Here is a 16,292-nt window from a genome sequence, read left to right as displayed (position 1 = left end):
AGAAGTGGGAAGACTGGCTTGATTAGTTCAGAGTGTACACTGTGGACTAGTGGGAAATAAAGTTGAATAAATGACTTGAGGCCATATAATGGAGGACTTGGAAAGTTAAGCCAAAGAATTCTGATATGATGCTTTAGGCTGAAGAAAACCCTGAAAGATTTTGAGCAGGAGAGACACACTTGGAAATGAGAGTGGTATGGAGCCTCCTGAGGAAGGACCTTTCCTGGTTTGGAGACTGGAATCCTCATAGGGCAGGGCCTTCCCACTGCTGACCAAAGGAGGGTGTGGTTTGGCAGTCTTGCCACAAGAGGCCAGAATTTCTGCCCTAGTGACTCTTCCTGTTTTGCCACTGACTCACCCCATTGACCTGTGCTGCGTGGCTTCCCTTCCAGTTGCTGTCTGATCTACAGAACACTGGGGCTGCCCAAGATGATGTGAGATGATGTGAGGCAACAGTGGGTGGGATGGGGGAATGAACAAGCATTCCTGTCCCTTTGCCCCTTCCCTGGGTAGAGGCTAATTCTAAGCTAGACTGCCAGGGATCGCTTTGTCCGAGCCTGAGGAAGCTGTCCACCAGGAGGTAAGTCAAGATGGGCCCTGCCCTCTCTTTCCTTTTTCATAGATCAACTTTTTCCTCAACAGGATCTTTCCTACTTTCTTTTTCTCTGATCCAGGTTCTTCAAAGTAACCTTACTTGAATTACTTCAATTACTTGAAGCAAAGAGGTTACTGCAGGAGATGGGCAGAAACATATGCTTCTAGCTGTGGGGGGGAGTGTCCAGAGGTTTTCACTGACCCCTGCTGTGAGGTAGATTACCCAGAACTCTTGTGAGCCAGACACTGAACAATGGCTCGTACCCAAAGAGGGGGCTGCAGAGAGGTCCTGGTCTTAAGCCATCATTTCTCAGTGTCTGGGTTTCAGAACCATTCTTGGTTATGCCTTAGTGTCCCAAGTTATCGCCCTTCCTCTTTGAAAGATAGCAGTGAGGAACAGGGCAGGGGGAGGTGTATGAGTGAGGAAATGTTTTGTGGCTTATGCTGGGAGTCAGGGTGGCTAGGTTTCTCATCTTGACTATTGCTAACCAGTTGTGTGACCAGGGAAAAATTGCCTAACCTCAGTGGACTGGAGTTTTCTCACATGTGAAAATGAGCAGTTTGGATTATATATTCTGAATGATTTCTTATAGCGCCAAAATTTCTGATTACATAATGTGTGATTGTAAAGTAATATAATAGTTTATTTTTAACACATGTGACAGATATTGTACATATCTTGTCCCCTTCATTTTAATTGTGGGACAATTACAATATTTGTAAGTTTGTCCCCCTCAAAGTAGTTGTGTTCTCAGCCTATACATTTATTCTGGTGATGCTGCCAGTGCCCAGAACATTTTTGGCTTCTGGCCAACCTTTTTAATATCTTCAGAAGTAGCGAATCTTCACTCTTGCTTGGTGGATTCAATTTTTGGAAACAGCCAGAAGATACTGTGAGCCAAAGAGTCAAGCAAGGCAGTACCTTTTTTGGTGAAGAATGAGGTGTGACTATAAAACAGTAAGACTTAATTTTTGTGTATGTCTCACATGGAGTAGACTTTAAAGGCAGTTCCAGAGGAGTGTTTTGTTAATGTTTTGAGCAATGGTAATATTGTTAGAATAAACAAATAGCTTTCTAAGACTATTTTGATTACAGTTTTCATTTGATTTAATAAGATTGAAAATACTTGTTTTAAAAAGTGTCACTTCCTTTATTCATCTGTTGCCAATCTTCCTTTTTTTTTTCCTTGAAGATTAGCCCTGAGCTAACATCTGTGCCAATCTTCCTCTACTTTGCTTGTGGGTCGCTGCCACAGCATGGCTGATGAGTGGTGTAGGTCCATGCCCAGGATCTGAACCTGTGAACCCTGGGCCGCTGAGGTGGAGCAGGCCGAATTTAACCACTACGCCATGAGGCCAGCCCCTGTCATTTCATTTATATTCGCTGCAGATTCTTGCTTCTAGGTCAAGATAACTCGATAGTGGAGAAAATTAGCCTTTCTCCTGATAGTTCTCCTAAGTCACAAATGTGTTGAGGGCCAAAAAGGGTTGGAACATGTAGCTGTAGGACGTTATAGCTGAGGAGGCATTGAAGTCCCATCTCCAGAAGATTCACAGCCACAGGTTCTTCAGGCTACAGCAGCCACTGTTCACCAGCATGCCAGAGTCCATCAGGATGATTCCTGGGTGTTGTGGCTGAAGTAGATGGTTTGGTAGCTCCGATCTTTTGTAGGAGAAATGATAGATCATCACTTCATTGACTTTTTTTCTGTCAGCAGTTGTGGGTTTGAGAAAGGGTAGGGATGGGCAGGAGGGTGGGGTGGGGAGTCAAAGCAGAGGGGCTATCTTGAATGCATTTAAATTAGGCTGATTTTAGTACCTTGGAATCTATTCCTGGAAATGGTGGTCTGGTTGATCACCTGTCGGTAAAGTAAGGTGTTAAGCAGCCTAGTCAAGCAGTTCTGTCACTAAGTCACTATGTGATCATTTGCAATTCTCTTTCTTACTCTAGGCCTTGTTTCCCTCATTTTTATATTGAATGAGTTAGACACTAGAAGTTCTAAATCTGAAAACAGGTAGACCTAAGGAAGTTTGAGGTGGGGGAAGTATCTATTTGTTCTAAGCTGCTTAACTATTAGAGTAGGGGTAGAAGTGGAATTTCTTTTTAGCCCTAAATTATAGTGACTTTATTCTCTACTTGCAGTCACAGCTGAGTGATCAAACATGAAGTAGCTATATAATGAGAAGCAGGCACTGGGAACTTTCTCCTGAGAAACAATTGCAGGACATGCCGGTCCTGAGAGAAGTCACTCCTTGGGAGGATCTATTGTTTGAAAGAGCTGGGGGTGAATTTCATCAAAATGGACAGCGTGGATATTGTGATTTAGAAGATTTAGAGACTTTGTTCCCTGCTGTTGTTAATTTCAAGCTTTTCTTTAAAGGGATTCTCTTAATGATTGGTGCAGTAGGATTCGTTTAGAGAAAAAGCCCCATGTAACCACAATTAAAAGTTAAATGCCCAAGAGCAGAGCTAGTTGCTGGAGAGACAAAGTGACCTACATAATCAGTTGCTTTTCAATACTTAGATCCTACAGTGACCCCAAGGAGAGAATAGACTGCTTGGTGAGCTCACTAGGCACTAGGCTGGGAGATTTGGGCTCCAAACAGAGGAGGAGGTAAGGTGTAGAATCCACACCTCTTAATCTCCCTATTTCTCCTTTCCCTTAGTGCCCTTTAGTTTTAATTAGGATTGTGTAAATATACTCAGTTCGCCAGTCCCCTTAAAGTGGCAGGCCCATGACATTTTCTGTTGGTCACTCATGCTAAGTATGTGACTTTAAATTAGAGGGATTCTCCTCTTTGACAGTTTGGCTTCATTGGCTGCCTCACTGAAAAGAATTCACTAGGTTAGGGCCAGTTGGCTGTCATTCAGTCAGGCAGCATAATTTACTATCTACTGTGTGTAAGCACTGTACTGCAATGGAGCTGATAGGTGAATAAGATGGTTTCTGCTCTCCAGGAGCTTAGTCAAGTGAAATATGTATGCAGCTAATATTGACCCAAGGAGGAATGAAGTAAAGTATATAGAGGAATAAGCAATATGGGAGCATATAGACGAAAGAAAAGTTGTTCCTGAATTGGGGGGAACAGGGAAAGCTTCTGAAGGGAGAAGGCATTTGAGCCAGGTTATAAAGGGTGAATAGGAGTTCAGTAGGTTTAGAAGAAAGGGCACTTTGGAGGAGGTCACAGCATGGGCAAAGGCACAAAGCCTGGAAAATGCCTGGCATGTTGGGAAAAAGTGTTCCCGAGGTAGGAGATATTTTAGAGGAATGAACTGGAGGTGAGGCTGGAAAAGAAGTTTGACAGTTGGATTTTAAAGAACCGTAAGTGTCATGCTAAGGGATTTGCATTTTATTTTGCATAGAGTTAGCTGCTGAATTTTTTTAAACATTTTTTAAAAATTGCTTTTACTCCCCAAATCCCCCCAGTACATAGTTGTATATTTTAGTTGTGGGTCCTTCTAGTTGTGGCATGTGGGATGCCTCCTCAACATGGCCTGATGAGTGGTGCCATGTCCGCGCTCAGGATCGTAACTGGCAAAACCCTGGGCCGCCGAAGTGGAGCGTGCAAACTTACCCACTTGGCCACGGGGCCAGCCCCTGCTGAATGTTTTTGATGTAAGGAATAACATGACCCAATCCATTTTAGTTAGATCTTAGTCTGTTTTTTTAAGTGTGAAGTCTTAGATTTCAGGGTTGGAGAAGGTGGGGGTCCTGGTTCTTAGAGTTTGTCAGGCATCTCATGTTTGGGTGCTTGATTCCTCAGTTGTATTTACTAAAGCAACTCCAAAAGCGAGAAGGCAGGGAGTGGTCAGCAGTGTCCCTTTAGACTGAGCTTCCCAACCCCCAAAAGATGAAGGTTTTCTCAAGCATATACATTATGCACAGTCTTCTTGCTAGTAGGTTGCTTACTACTGTTAATGCTTTGATGATAAAATTTCTCAAAAGGGGTGGACTTTTGATTATATAGTGGAAACCAAAAATATTGTTTTGAACCTGATTAAAAAATAGTATGTATGGCACTGGTCCTGTGGCTGAGTGGTTAAAGTTCTGCGCACTCTGCCTCGTTGGCCTGGGTTCACAGGTTTGGATCCCGGGCACAGACTTGCACCACTCATCAGCCGTACAAAATGGAGGAAGATTGGCACAGATGTTAGCTCAGGGCTAACCTTACTCAAGCGAAAAAGGAAGAGCACTGAGGTCAGCCCCGTGGCCAAGTGGTTAAGTTTGCACTCTCTGCCTTGGCAGCCCAGGATTCACAGTTCAGATCCTGGATATGGACTTATGCACCACTCATCAGGCCACGCTGTGGCAGCATCCCACATAGAGGAACTAGAATGACCTACAACTAGGATATACAATTATGTACTGGGGCTTTGGGGAGAGAAAGAAAGGAAAAAAAAAGAGGAAGATCGGCAACAGATGTTAGCTCAAGGTGACTCTTTCTCACCAAAAAGAAAAAAAGTAGTGTATATTTATTGTAGGAAATATGAAAAATATAGAAAACTTTAAAGAAGAAAACTAAAATCATCCATAACCCCACCATCTAGAGAAACTCAAACTCACTTATTCCCATTTTAATACTTCCTTTTAATATTTTGTTCCTATGCATATTTCTCTTTTGCATAGTCTAGATCATACATTATCTACAATTTTATATTCTGCTTTCTTCCTGTTTACCATTGTTTTCATTATATAAATTCACATTTACTTATAATGTTACTGAAACTCTTTATAAATATTTCTAATAGCTGCATAATACTTTCTCATATAGAGTTTTTATAGTGCTTTCAGTTTTTTCTATTTTAAACCATACTGTAATACTTTTATATAAATTATAAAAGTGATATATATAGCAAATAAGTCCCCTGTTCTTTACCCTTCATCCTAATCCTACTCTGCAGAGGTAACCATTATTTATTAATTATTTACTAATAGTTTTAATTATTTATTATTAGTTTCTGGTGTGTTTTATGTGAACATTATTGTGCATAAGTTTTTGTCAATATTTTTGGTTATTTTCTTGTGATATATGTCTGCAAGTGGATTACTGGGTCAAACAATGTGAAATTAATTTTTTTCCTGATTGTATGTCATGATACAGTTTAGAAAACTGAAAAATGAGGTTTTAAGGGAGAAAATAAAAATGACCCATAATTCCACAACTCAGAAATAAACATTATTTGGTATATTTCCTTATAAATATACAAACACATATTCACACTCACAAGTATGCAAGAGTGTGTGTATGTATGATACACACACACACACATATATATGTAGTTTAAAAAATAAATTGAGGTCATACCATACTAAAGTGATTTTTTTCAAATGTTTTTTTCTGTTTCTTTTTTTTGAGGGAGATTGGCCCTGAGCTAACAACCTTGCCCATCTTCTTCTACTTTATATGTGGAATACCTGCGACAGCATGGCTTGATAATCGGTGCATAGCCGCACCCAGGATCCAAACCTGCGAACCCCAGGCCCCTGAAGCCGAGCGTGTGAGCTTAACTGCTATGCCACGAGGCTGGCCCAAATACTAAAGTTTTTTTTTAATAGATTTTTTTTTTTAGGATTGGCACCTGACCTAACATCTGTTGCTAATCTTTTATTTTCCGTTCTTCTTCTTCTCCCCAAAGCTCCCCCAGTACATAGTTGTATATTCTAGTTGTAGATTCTTCTGGTTGTGCTGTGTGGACACTGCCTCAGCATGGTCTGATGAGGGGTGCCATGTCCACGCCCAGGATCTGAACTGGCAAAACCCTGGGCCACCAAAGCGGAGCACGTGAACTTAACCACTCAGCCATGGGGTCGGCCCTCTAAATACTGAAGTTTTACATCCTGCTTTTTAAACTCAACAACATTTTTTTGAGTATTTCCCCATATCATTAAAATTATTTAAAATATTTTTAATGACTGCCTAAGATTTCATCATATGGATGTATTATAATGTATTTGAGTCATTCTTAGATGTTTAGTTTTTCTCCAGTTTTTCATAATGATAAATAATTCTACTATTAATATATATTTTTAGGCCATTCAGTTCCTGTATGATCATACAATTTTTGTGTTTTTGTGTCTGGCTTATTTCACTTAGCGTAATGTTTGAATATGAACTTGTTTTTTAGGTTCTTGATATGTATTGCCAAATTTCTTTCCAGAGAACCACTAAAAGAATGCCTGCTGAGGGCCGGCTGGGTAGCGCAGCCGTTAAGGGCGCATGTTCCACTTCGGTGGCCCGGGGTTGGCCAGTTCAGATCCCGGGTGCGGACATGGCATCACTTGGTACGCCATGCTGTGGTAGGCGTCCCACATATAAAGTAGAGGAAGATGGGCATGGATGTTAGCTCAGGGCCAGTCTTCCTCAGCAAAAAGAGGAGGATTGGCAGGAGTTAGCTCAGGGTTAATCTTCCTCAAAAAAAGGAAGGAAGGAAGGAAGGAAGGAAGGAAGGAAGAATGCCTGCTTACTTGAATGAGAAAATGCAGCATTCTTTCTTTGATCATTAATTTGTCATTCATAATACTAGATAAAGTTAACTTTCTTGGAGAGTATGCCAGCTTTTTTTTGCCATTATTATATAAAATCAAAATTTCGGAGAGGATGGAAGGAGAAAGTAGGGGGGTCACTGATATGAAGCCCTGTTTGCTAAAATGACCTTTGGAAATTAAAGGAAAAGGAAACAAGTTACCCTCAATTTTCCACTTATAAAATAGGGATGATGGCACCTTCTCCTTCTGCCCTACAGAAACTGAATGGCCTGAAAATCCATGGCCTGGATCTTCAGAAGGGTAGGGTCTAGAGGGGAGAATCAACCTTCCTTTCCCACAAAGGTCAGGGCTCTAGCTCTTAGCAGTTGGCTGGACATGCTGGAAATGTTCAGCTGCTTCCTAGTGAATCTCCTCTCTACAAGCTAAAGGGAAGGAGAGACACCTTGTGTGTGTGTGTGTGTGTGTGTGTGTGTGTTTAGCAGCAGACATAGTGGGGCTTGCTTTGATTTCATATCATCATTGTAGTGTGTGAGTGGGAGCTATATTGCTTGTCAAAGTCTCTGAAGAACATTAGGAACTAGATCTGTTTCCCATTAGTTGAAATTAAAGAGACAAGGACGATGAAGAACAGCGCCTAGGAAACCCTTTAGGGTAGTGTCCCAACTCAGAAGTAGAGGGATGTCTTTTGACTTCATTTGAATGTTTTGGGCCTTTTTCTTCAATATTATATACTAGACCTATACGACATATAAATTTATTTAAAGATGAGCCGCACTGTCTAATATAGCCACACTCTAGTCAATTAGACAATTATTTTCCATTAAGAAACTTTTCTTTAGGTGTTAAATGTGAATTACTGTTTTATTTAGACCCAGGTAGCAAATATTTTAAGCTTTGCAGGCCATATAATCTCAACTACTCACCTCTGCCATTAGTAAACAAAATGCAGGCCATAGTTTGTTGACCACCACATAGCAGGAAATACATTAGGTAGTCAGAAGGTCTAGTTTTGATGGGAAGTCGTTCAAAAACTTAGCTTTGACATTTGCTACTTACTAGCTGTGTCACCTTAGCCTCTCTGAGTCCTCATGTTTAAAATCAAAGTGGTAATACTTTCCATAAAAAAATAAGAATGACCAATTACATATATGGATAGATGTTTAACTTTTCTGGAAGTCAGGATAACATAAATTAAAACAATAATATATTGTTTTCTATCCTTTATGTTGGCAAAATAAAAAAATAATATCTATTGTTGGAAGGGTGTAGAAACAGGAATTTTTATGTTCTGTTGGTGGGACTATAAATTGGTATACCTTTTTGGATGGTAATTTGGGAGCACCTATCAACGTTTAACGTGCACAACTTTAGCAATTCCAATTGTTGGTATATATCCTAAAGAAATACTAGTTTGTATGTAAGAAGAGGTGTGTACCAGTATTATTGATGCAGCAGTCTTTGTCATGACAGAAAACACTGAACAACCTAAATGTCCAGACATAGCAAAATGGGAAAATAAAGTTGTGGCACAACCTCACTGTGGCATTTTTTCTCAAGCTTTTAAAAGTATGAGGAATCTATTATATACTGATGTGGAAACTTATCAAAGAAGTTTTTAAGTAAAAGTAAGTTGCAGAAAACTTATAGTCTGATTACAAGTGTGTAGACCAAATGCACACAAAAACTCTTTATCTACCTACACACGTATATACATATATATGTGTATCTACACATATATGTGTATCTCTATACATACTTGTATATATACATATATATGTGTGCATGCTTGGGAAAAGTCTGAAAGGTTATATAACAAACTTAAGATAGTGGTCACCTCTGAGGAGGGGAGTGCCTTTGGCAAATGTGGGTTAAGGTTTGGTGAATGGAGAGTTTTGCATTTTACTCTATATACTTCTATGTTATATTATTTTATAGCAGTAATGTATTCTTTCTCCTGACCACTTGTTTGGATAGCTGGTGGGCCTGTCTGCACTTGCCAGGACTGTGACAGAGTAGGGCTAATTCCCCAAGCCAGCTTGGCCCACATCACTTCAGTTGGAATCAGCTGCTGAGCCAGAGCAAGGAGCACATGGGGGGGGGGGGGGGGGGGGGGGGGGGGCAGTGTGCACAGGTGGCTGGGAGAGGCAGCCAAAATAGGACAATTCTAGTTTACCAACAGTCACTATCACATGTCATGTCTTGACATTCTCCAAATTGCTTTGCCCTTCGTTACCACCCTGGGCCCTGAGGAGAATTCTGTGAGCGAGTGAGGCAGGGATGATGACAGGAAAGGAAGCAATCAAAACATGAGACAATAAGGAAAGTGTATGTGTAGAAATAGTTTTTTCTTTCATGTAAAAAGAAACATGTACAAGGGTATTCATTACAGCTTTGTTTGAAATGGTAACAGATTAAAAATAGCTATGTCCAATAGGAAAATATGTGAACACATTATGGTATATTCTTTATATGGACCGATATTATACAACTTTTTAAAAGTATGAATTAGAATTTTATTTATTGACATTTAGGAGAATGTTCATGATAAACTGTGAGAAAAACAAGTTGCAGAGCAATGTTAAAGTGTAAACCTAGTTTCTTTAAAATAGAAACAAAAAATCCTCTTAAATATAAAAATATATTTGTGCTTATGTTTTTGGGGGCAATGCCGGAAAATCTATTAACATTTCTTATCTTATGGGAGGGTTTGGGGGGGAAATGAAAAGGGGCTGAGAGATTACTAATTTTTTTTTTTTTAATCTAACTTTGTATTGCTTTATTTGTTTTAGAGAACAAGGAAAATAAACTTGTATAAGCAAGAAATGAAGTTTCCTAAATATTTTTTCTTCTTAATTTTTAAGAGGTGCCTTTAATTTTTTTAGTGATTTAATGAAGTAAAGAATTATGAAAGTAAAAATAGACTTCACGTGTAAGTCTTCTCTGGGGTTTAGGGGAGGTATCTGGGTGGTGGAAAGAACCAGGAGTCAGGGAACCAACTTTGTAATTGTAGTTCTCGACTTTCTGATGTGAGAGCTTCAATTTCACAGGGTCATTTAACAGCCTTTAAACAAGCGCCCCAGTCTCCTCATCTCCAAAGTGAAGAGCTTGTACCAGGAGACACTGACCTCCAAGGTCCTTTCTAGCCCTGACACTCCCTGAAGCTGTGATTCCACAATTGAACTACCCCTTGGGATCGGAACATTGTATTTCATTTATTTTTAAATGCTTTTTATTTTTTTTTTTACACATTTTAACATTGAAATTAGGATGCTTTTTATAATTGGTGGCATCTTTCAATTGTCATTGGCCATTTTTTTCACATTTTTATCATCTCTGGAATTGAGATATCTTATCATTGATGATATAGGATAGTTCTACTTTTCAATGCCGTTTTTTTTTAAAGGTTGGCACCTGAGCTAACATCTGTTGCCGATCTGCCTTTTTTTTCCTTTTCTTTCTCCCCAAAGTCTCCCAGTGCATAGTTGTATATTCTAGTTGTGAGTGCCTCTGGTTGTGCTATGTGGGACGCTGCCTCAACATGGCCTGATGAGCGGTGCCATGTCTGTGCCCAGGATCCAGACCGGTGAAATCCTGGGCCACCGAAGCGGAACGTGCAAACTTAACCACTTGGCCACAGGGCCGGCCCCTCAATGCCATTTTTTTTTTCATTAACTATAATCTTGTCCCCTTCGTGGGCTTCCCTTGCTTCTAATCCCATCAGATTCACTCACATCACTGAGACATCCTGGGTAGGGAGCAGGTATTTGAGCATGCAAGGATTTTATGCATTCTTACTTAACTGGTAGGTATCCTATATGTAGCTGCTGCTTGAAAAGTCAGGTAAATATATATGTAGTCTCAAGATATTCAACTTAGTGCTCCTGAATTTTTATTAATCCCTCTTTTAGTTTTGCCTGGTGTTTGCTTTTTATTTGAAGTTTAATATACATACGGAAAAGTGCATAAATTAAAATATATAGCTCATGATTTTCCACAAAGTGAACACACCTGTGTAACTACTCATATCAAGAAGCAGAACGTTATAAGCATCCCATTAGGCCCTTTCCATCATTAGCCCTCTGCTGTCTTTTTTTTAAACGCAGTGAAAATGTACATAGGGATGGTGACTCTTTTGGTTCATAAGTGGTGGCTCATGGTTGTCTTCAGTGAGTCTGCTGGAAAGAGCTCCAGATTTGGACCCAGAAGATCAGAGTTGCATCGTGGTCCTGTTGCTTTTTAGTTGTATGACCTTAGGCAAGGTACTTTTCTGAACTTCGTTCCTCTTGGATAAAATGAAAACAATAATGTCTGTCCTGTAGAGCTGTTGTGAGGATCATGTGAAATACTTTGTAGATGGAAAACACTGTCAGTGGTAAAAAGCTGTATACAAATGCTACGTCGTTTTTGGTGAGGGAGGTAGAATCCCAAGCAGGAGATGATGTGAACCTAAAGTAAGGAGGGAAAGTGAAGAAGTTTGTCTGATCCTGAAATCCATTCTCTTAACCACCTGTATTGCCTCCTTTTTTGGTTGCATTGGTGTGGTCACTGGCTTTCTATTAAATTTTCTCTAAATGGAAATAATATAAAAGACCTAAAAGAACCCAGAGATCTGGAATTTATCCCAAAGTCTCCCACTTCTTCTCTTAATGCTGGTATCCCCTAGAGCTTTGCAAAGCAGAGGCTTTGGCAAAAGATTGACAAATTTCAATAGCAAATGAATACACCGCTCTTTACAGGCCGTGTTAGCAAGCATGATCCTACCATAGACCCTCTTCTGATTATAGTCACACTGTACCAAATGTGACCCAAATCTACATCTCTAGCCCTGAATCATATTTTACACCAGTTACTGGATTTTCCTAATTGTATATCTGGTGGACACCTCACGTCTAAAACCAAACTCTCAAACTGCCTGCCAGTATAGCATGATGGTTTAGATTATGGACTTTGGAGACAAAGACAGATGTAGATTTGAATCTTAATTCTACTACTTATTAGCCTCATGATCTTGGACAGGTTGTTCAACATCTTGAAACCTTCTATAAAAGAGGATATTAATAGTACTTGCTTGATAGGATTGATACTAGTGCTCAATGAGCGAAGTTATTATTACTTTTGCATTCTTTTGTTAGTTTTTGGCACACATGTCCATCCACCCATTCACTCAAGCTAGGAAATTTAGAGGTGCTTCTAAAATTTTCCTTTTCTCATTCTTCACTTATAATTGATTATCAGGGTCTATCGTAAGTAATTCTCACAGCTATTGCTTCCTCTTTTTTTTATCACTGCCTTACTTCAAACATACATCACTACTTGCTTGGAAAAAACAATAGTTTTGCACTGCATTCTACAAAGCTTAATAAAACTACAGAACTGACTCAAAAACCAGGTGGAAGCAGAGAGGACAGGGCTCCAAACATCCTTTACTTTAAACCATCTACTTTTATCTGTATCCTGAGTTCTATTATAGAGATTGCATCTGAAGAGGGTTCACTTTTAAAATATAATTTGAAACCTTTCATTCATTCAAGAAATACTTGTCAGGTACTTTCTATGTGCCAGCATTGTACTAAGTTCTGAGAATTCAGTGGTGAGCCCACAATCTGCAATTTCATGGAATGTCTGGTAGTAGGAGAAAGAAATTAATGAAATACAAAAAGGTGTAGTAGAAACTATGAGCGCTGTGAAGGAAAGGAATATGGCTTTGTATAGTAGGAACTTGACCTAAGGTGGTTAGGGAGAGTTTTCATGAGGAAGTAACATTTGAGCTGACAAATGAAGGATAAGTTAGAATTAACTAGGTGAAGAGGTAGGAAAAGAAAGCTTCTTGGGGCTGGCCCCGTGGTGCAGCGGTTAAGTGCACAGGTTCCACTTCGGCGGCCCAGGGTTCGCTGGTTCGGATCCCAGGTGCGGACATGGCATCACTTGGCAAGCCATGCTGTGGTAGGCGTCCCACATATAAAGTAGAGGAAGATGGGCATGGATGTTAGCTCAGGGCCAGTCTTCCTCAGCAAAAAGAGGAGGATTGGCAGCAGATGTTAGCTCAGGGCTAATCTTCCACAAAAAAAAACTTCTGGTGGAAGGAAGAGCATGGACCACACTAGACCCTATGAGGATGTAACTTTCTATTAATGAACTTTCAGCCTTTAATAGCATCTAGTGTTTCTCTCTGTACCAGATATTGCGCTAAGCACTTTACATGTACTATCTAGTATATGTGTAATTCCTTATTTCGACCGTCTGAGAGAGTACTATTATTATTCCCATTTTACAGATGGGGAAACTGGGAATACAGAGAGGTTAAGTAAGCTGTTCAAGGTTGCAAGTAAGCTATAGAGCCACGGTTTTAATTAGGCAGTCTAACTCCAGACCCTATGCCCTTAGCCATTATGCTATACTGCCTTCCTCTTGTTTCTTACCATTCCAGCATGTACTTCATGCAGACTGGAATATAGATCTTATCTGTGTTACTCCTCTTTACTCCATCCCTTTAGAAACCTGATTGTTGCCCATTACCTACAGGATGTAATGTGAATTCCTTAGTATGATGTAAGTGCCTCACAATTTAGTACTTCTTATCCTCCTCATCTGGTACATCTTCCTAAAACTGCATGCCATTGCTGAAATGTAATAAACTCTGTCTTTGCACATGCTGTTCTCTTTGCCTAGAATGCTCTTTTTACTTCTTTTTTGATGAAACCCTATTCATCCTACTCATCCTTTAAGCACTCAGCTTAAATGTTCCTTCCTTGGTGAAGCTTTCCTCCTCATCCCATCCTGAGTTAATCAGTCCCTCACAGCTCCTCTAAAACAGTAACTTATCCTGGGTTCCCACCCTGAAGTCTTTTCACCAAAGCAAGAATCTTAGAGGTCTTTTCTTCTCCCCACCTTTCCCACACCCCCGTATCCTAAGAGCCCTGTGTCTACCCCTGCAGTGCTTTTCAAATATACCTTTCTTGGTAGTTCCTGTTGCCCCTGCCCTGGCAGCAGCAGTTTTATGTCTGCCACTACAATTGCCAGCTAACTGTGGATTCTGCCTCTGGACTCAATGTTGTGCCAGATTCATCTTTCCAAAAAGCACACACAGGTATGCCATTCTCCTGCTCAGGACACTTCAGTGCCTCCCACTGCTCTTTAGTAAGTCGCTACTGGTCTCCAGTAGACTTTCCAATGTTCTCTCACCTTCCTTTCAGCACTACCCAAGTCCCTGTTCTTTGGCCTTGTTTTAAGGTGAGTTATAGGTATATTTCTTTCTCCACAGGATTATAAGCCTATCTGATTCATCTTTGAGTCCCCAGCACAGTATCTACAGGTGTTTATTTCATGTTTATAGTTGTACGTCCCTGATTAAATTTCATTAATTCCAATTAAAGAGTATATCTTATGTATTTTGGAGAAATTGTATTGCAAGTAGTTTAAAAAAAAGGTTTTGTCCTAAAGGGAGGAAATTTCAGTTTTTAGGAAAATTGCTTGTGAGGAACTTCGTACCTTCGTACTTCTCAGCAATGCCAGATACATGAGATATTTTATCTAATGCTGTTCAGGTTTCTTAACATCTTTAAAAATGGAGAAAAAGACACCTGCCCTGCCCATTTCATAAGCTGTAGCAGAAACAGTTTGAACAAGGAGTGCATAAGTGCTTTGTACACCTGAAGAACTATACTGATGAGAAAGGTACAGGATGTAGCTGAAGTGTGTTGGAGAGAGCACTAGATTTAGAAGACTTGAGGTCTGGCGTGGCAACCTTGATGGTTGACCTTGAGGCAGGCATTCTTTCTAAGCCTTAGTTTCCTAGTCTATAAAATTGAAATAAACATGCTTTCTTCTTAGGGTTCTTTAGGGAGGATTAATTGAGATGTGAAACATAGCCTTCCTTAAATTCTTGAAGTCTGTTTAAATGTAAGGGTTTTTTTTTTGTTTTGTTTTGCTTTGTTTATCATGGCCATGTTAGACACCATTCTCATTTATTTTACTTATTAGTAACATTGAAAAATTTGGTTCTTGAGTCAATCTAGCATCCTATTTAGAAACCCAACCCCTCTTAATATTTGTGTTTGTTCATTTCTATCAGTGGTTAAAGGCATCCTGGTGTGGTAGAAGGAGAAGTGGATTTGGAACCAGAAAGAGGGGTCTCAGTGTTGTGTAGGAGGTGGAAACATGGAAGATAAAGCAGAGAGAGAGAAAACGGAGGGGAGAAGAGAGAGATGTCATCTGAGTTTTATAGATACTTAAAGCCTATTTGAAACAAACCAGATCCTAGGCAGAGTTCTCCAAGCTTATGTTCTGAATTCACAAGTTGTCTCCAATTGGCAGACCTTGCTCAGGCATACAAGTAAGTTGTAAAATTTCTGTCTCAGGCAGGAGATAGCAAATCTTCAGCAAAGTTGTCACATGTATTCCAGCATGGATGTAGGGTAGGACTGGATGACCATTAGGATCATCTCTTTCAACCATGAGATTCTGTGATTTGTTGACCAGGTATAGAAAGCTGCTTTTCCTTAGGCTGTTTAGACCAATGTAATTATAAATTGTACTTTCTCTGTGGCTTTTATTTATGAAACCTTGTAAATGCCCTGAGTATAACTCCAATCACCTTTCTTCGTAGCCCATGCAAGGTGGTACTGCCAGTTTCCAAGGACCTCCTCTGTTCATCAGGATTAGTGAAGCACCCACATGTGTCTCGCTTTGGGGATGGGACCCTGTAGGGTAACAAACAAAGTGCCTGTTTCTGGGGGTATTGCTATTTTTGTTTTTTGGAAAGGAAGCCCTAAACTGGGCCAGATTCTGAGGAAATTAGTTTTGTTGCAAGATTTTTGTTGTCATTGTTGTTGTTGAGAATACTATCCTGGGGAAAGAATCATGGGGAATTTTTGGACGTACCTTAGATATGATCTAACCCAATCCTCTTTTACTGAGACCCAAGCTAGGGCAAGTGACTTGCCTAAGCCGCAAATTTAGTAAGTGACTTATCCAGAACTTACCTCCAGGGGCTTCCAACACCAAATCTAGTGTTTTCTGCCATTAGTGAGTCTATTTCCAGGATTTGTAAATCTTTACTTAAGACTGTTCTCCCCAGGCCAGCCCGTGGCTGAGTGGTTAAGTTTGTGCACTCCGCTTCTGCGGCCCAGGGTTTTGCTGGTTTGGATCCTGGGAGTGGACATGGCACCGCTTGTCAGGCCACGCTGAGGCGGCGTCCCACATGCCACAACT

The 16,292-nt window shown here is 40.2% G+C and overlaps 1 protein-coding gene across 2 annotated transcripts in view; it reads left to right on the top strand.

The window, feature by feature from the left end:
* NUMA1 (nuclear mitotic apparatus protein 1) overlaps window positions 1-16,292 on the top strand; it is a 68,435-nt gene that overhangs the window by 9,316 nt on the left and 42,827 nt on the right. Inside the window, exon 1 of one of the 2 annotated variants that reach the window (XM_046685322.1) lies at window positions 405-580. The exons of the other annotated variant lie outside the window; for it this stretch is intronic. The gene's annotated coding sequence lies outside the window, so the exon portion shown is untranslated. Of the gene's footprint in view, window positions 1-404; window positions 581-16,292 lie in introns of those variants that run through there. 2 annotated transcript variants of the gene reach the window in all.

Source organism: Equus quagga, chromosome 14 (assembly GCF_021613505.1).
Source record: "Equus quagga isolate Etosha38 chromosome 14, UCLA_HA_Equagga_1.0, whole genome shotgun sequence".
NCBI lineage: Eukaryota > Metazoa > Chordata > Mammalia > Perissodactyla > Equidae > Equus > Equus quagga.
Note: the sequence above shows the minus strand (reverse complement) of the source record. Positions and strands in the feature narration are given on the sequence as shown.